Below are 4,906 nucleotides of genomic sequence, written 5' to 3' on the forward strand. Positions count from 1 at the left end.
ATTCAAAAATTTTAAATAAGATATTTTTGATTGATAAAATTTTGAACAAGATTTTCTATAGTGGCAAGGTCAACCTTATAATAAACTAGCTGGGCCCCGCGGTTTCACCCGCGTAATACCGTATCCCGTAGGAATATCGGGATAAATAGTTGCCTTTTTGATATTCCAGTTGTCCACATGTCTACGTACCAAATTTCGTTGCAAATCGGTTCAGTACTTTTTGCGTGAAAGAGCAACAAAAACACACACACACCCTTACAAACTTTCGCATTTATAATATTAGTAGGATAAAATATTATCAAAGCTAAATGGTAAAACCAGAATCTAGATTGTTAAATTGCTCAAGTAAATTCATCGTTATTCACATTAAACTAACTAAGTATAATATTGCTGTTCAAACACTGTCACTTGCAGCCCAGCTCCAAGTAACCAAGTAATAATAGATATAAATATTCATAAGTAAGGAACGGGAAAATCAATATGCATTCATTAGTAGCCGGCTTTGCGATGTCTTGTGATTTGCATCTGAATCCTTGTCTTTTCGTCACTTATTTACGATAAATCCAGGTATTATAGCTTTGCTTACGCTTTATTGCTTCCAAATGTAATATAATCTAATTAAAATCTTTATAATCAATGTGTTTGTGTAGATACGTACTATTGACACGCACACACAAATGTTATTTTCAAGCATAGTAACAAAAAGTTCTTATCAATGTCGAAAATTTAGGTTCATGTATCTAAGAATCGTACCGATCAGAATTTATGTAATTTCAATCGATTAATTTAAAATTTTCAAGCAGATCCTATTAAATTTATCTACGCTGAAATAAAAATAAAAAAACTGTTTCCGCCCGGGATCGAACCGGGGGCCTTCTGCGTGTTAGGCAGATGTGATAACCGCTACACCACGGAAACGATAGTCAAGTTGCCGAAATATTGAAACATTAAACGTAACACGTGTGCAATGTACCAATTAAATCTGGGTCATTTTTATTGTCAATCAAAAACCTGATAAGTTAAACCGGTATCGTTATGACGGGTCATAAATAAACAACAATTTTAATGAGTTTCTCATTATTATAACAAACAACCTACAACTTATGAAAGCAAATTTAATAACACTTATATTTGCTTTTATCAATTTGTCTAATGACTTCGGTCTTTGATTTTGTCTTTGCTAGTATAGTTTTATGTTACCTATGCCTTTACTATACTTTGTTTGAGTATATATCAATTTCAATTACACTGCTGTTTGATAGTAAGACAGACTTTAATCTAGAAATTTCGCTGGTTCAATGTCAAGTTTTCACATCAAAACGTCTAATTTATCGCCGATAGCTAAAATGGTATCTTCAGAAATAAAGCCCAGGTCCGATTCGATAAAATTTATAGCTAACCCTAATTCTGCAAACCAAAGTTCCCAAAGAAATAATTTCAGTTGGCATAAATCTACCGTTTTATCGAATTCATTTAGGCGCAGACGTGTGGAAGCCTGCTCGTGAAGATAACGTTAATAACGGCCATTCTTCTGAAATATCACAATTAAATTTATTATAAAACGATTCAGGTCAACCCCGGAATAAATTATTTTAACTAGGAAACTTTAAGAGGATAGTGATTAAAGTTGTAGGTAGGTATAAATAGGTATTATTAGATATATCATATATTCAGAAAATAATAAAGAAATTCATTAATATAATTTCAGGTAAGAGAGATACGAATATATAAACCACCCAAGCTTATATTCTAATATATAGTCATGGTCATGAAGAAGTTTTATGGTGCTACAAGAAATTTTCAGTGTATCTAAAATTTTATTGTTACTCTTTCACGCAAACACTACTGAATCGATAGCAATGAAATTTGCTTCGTAGATAGCTGGACAACTGGAATAACACTTAAGCAACTTTTTATCCCGATATTCCTACGGGTTACGGACGTACGCGGGTGAAACCGCGGGGCGCAGCTAGTTTGAAAAAATTCCAAAGAATTTTGCACTTTAAGTGTGACGCAAAAAGTAAGCACAAATCTTCGCGAAGACAGTTTTACTACCATCGACATAAATAACAGCAGCAAATCCTGCAAGGTAAAAATCGGTCAGTGCTAATGTTACCTACGTAATATGGAGTGGTTTTCTCTTGCCTTGGACGGCAATTTATCTTTTACATCTACATATACCACTGATAAATCTAATAAAGTGAAGCTTTTAAATTGCCTTTAAAGCATTCCTTCCTTTACAAATTGAGATGCATCATTTCGTATTTTTCATTGTATTATACGTATAAAACCGGTAAATATCCTCCAACGATATTTTGAGAATATATCTGCACTAGAAAAACACCTCGGTCATTTCTCTTTCTTCAAATATATTTCATTTCCTAGAACGTTTTGCAATAGTTCTACTTGGATATACTAGTAATGCCACTAATTTCAAGGATTATAGGCTTTTTAGGCTTTGTGCGAGGTGTTTATTCTTTTATCATTATTAACCGAATATAAAATTACTATACATGTATATATATAATAATATACCTACAGTAGGTACGTGAGTGTAGTAGTCGGAAAGATCAATTCGACATTTCATACAAAGCATGATTCAAACTCAACACAAAGCTATCACAGAATTGCAGTTCTGCTATCTAAAGTTCCAAAGCTATGGTGCAAACAGAATGTTCTTGTAAGGCATTTGTACAAACATTTGGTGTGGAATCGAAGTTACAAATCCTAAACTGTGCTATACGTAATGTTTGCTCTTTGCTGTCACTTGACAAGACTATTTTGGCACGCCGCCATCACGCTAACCGCAGCTCAGCTTCGCACATATTTGCGCTCAATTACCGGCATATTTCGTTGATACTACTTTTAGTAACTTTTCGAAGTAGTTCAAGAATTTATCGTATAACCGAGTCAGTCAATACTAACAAGTAAATATGTTTGGTCACTATCGTTTGGTAGCAATTTTCATTAGTTATCTAGCACTTTCGATTTCGTTTCAATGCTGATATAAACGTATTATTTTCAGCAGCAATTTCGCGAGTTTTCTCATCTCTGTACAATTATGAAACATGTTTTTTTTTTATCTGATCATTGATTCCTAAAAGTAAATTTATAAAAATGAGATTTTTTAACCAAGTTAATATAATTTTAAAATAAAAAAGTCTTTAACTTTTAAATAATAAAGCATGGTACTGAGAGGGAGAAAAGCATTTTAAAAATAACTCGGCCGAATGTGAGTTTTTAATTTATTATATGGACAGGTGGCAAATTGGTTTTATGAAAGGAGTGTACTTATATAATGTAGTCCACTCTCCACACGAACTCGACCCTCACGCAATTCAAGAGACCATCACTTTATTAGATTTTCCAAATATAATGTCCGCAATATACTACCTTCAATATATATTTATAAAAGCGACTTGTGTATTTTTAGTAAGTTGTTAGTCTTAATAATGTTCAATTTATATTGCTTAAATACTGTTTTGAGGCAATAAAAGTTATTTGTGTTATTTTATGGATTATGCAAAAATATTAAATATATTTGAATTTTTCGTGCCCGTTCTCATTTGATCAAGTAATAATCGAGTCTATTTTTATTTCGCTTTCCGAATTATTTCACTTTATTCACATTATTTCACTTCCCCAAAAAAACTATGTTTTAGATTTAATCTACAACAATATAGGAATATGGAATTTACTCTGTAATTCCGAATATATTTTCTTTTCTTTCCCACAAAAATACTAAAAATATTCCATAAACGTATTTGTATTTTTTTTTTTCAGTAATTTGAAAAGCATGAATATCCACTAAATTGTCAGATATTCGCGTGATATTTAATAAAATAGGACTCAGAATTTATTTGGATGATAGCCAGTTCTGGTTCAGACATGAAGTGTCTGGTGCTCTTGAAGTCGTAGCTTGTTTCGCTTTAGTAGGTACTCCTTAATTATTCTCATTTATCCTGTTAATAGATACTTAATTAATTTTCGTTAAAGTTGCGTTCATCTTTAGGGCTTGTAACTAATAATAATATGAATAATAAGGTTTTTGTGTGGGAGTTGAACATGCATCGGCACACGTTGGGCCAGTTCGCACCGGGGAAGGTGCCACTCCGCCACAGAAGATCACCGTGAAATAGTTACTATGTTTCGTTCGGTGAATAATCCTTTCCTTGTCCTTTACTCACTCCATCATCGAAGGTGCTTACCTTTTACACCATTAAAAAAACAAAATATAGTTATTAATCATATGATAAAGATATTATAAAATTCGTATGTATAATTTACTATGATGCCAAATAAATAAGGAGGATTTGCTTACTTTTATAATTAATGTGAGTGTTATCTTTTATACTTATTTATAAATTAAACGGAAATCGTTTATGTCGCATTTAATTCATCGTTTACTAAAATAGGTAACTTAATAGAAACAATGCATTAAACATTAAGATAACTTGCGAAAACACAGTCGGAACTGAAAAATCCACGAGCGACCGAGTCTAGCACAATGCTAACCTACAATACTGTTCCCCGGGGCAACTCTAAACAACTAATTTTCTGTAGTTATATCAACAAAAGCTATTTACTCGATGAAATGTGTTCCTGCGTAATTATTTTTAAGTATGATTCGTTAAATGGTGTTCAAAATTCGTCCATACATATTATTTCATAAGGGAAATAACATATTCCATTATAATATATTATTGTTTAGAATAATGAAGGGATTAAAAATATAATTTGTTTACTATGTAAAACAACTTTCTGAGTTGACACATCATGAAGCTTTTTTTAATTTTTAATATGACAGAGTCCTAATACGAATTTTTATCATATCTTCTAATATATAAAATTCTCGTGTCACAGTTTTCGTTGCCATACTCCTCCGAAACGGCTTGACCGATTCCTC

At 32.0% G+C, this 4,906-nt stretch overlaps 1 non-coding gene across 1 annotated transcript; it reads right to left on the minus strand.

The window, feature by feature from the left end:
• Window positions 1–845: 845 nt before the first annotated feature.
• On the minus strand, window positions 846–918 carry Trnav-aac. Its single transcript has one exon. It is a non-coding gene; the product is annotated as a tRNA-Val (tRNA).
• Between the last annotated feature and the right edge of the window lie 3,988 nt (window positions 919–4,906).

This window comes from Zerene cesonia, chromosome 18 (genome assembly GCF_012273895.1).
Source record: "Zerene cesonia ecotype Mississippi chromosome 18, Zerene_cesonia_1.1, whole genome shotgun sequence".
Lineage (NCBI taxonomy): Eukaryota > Metazoa > Arthropoda > Insecta > Lepidoptera > Pieridae > Zerene > Zerene cesonia.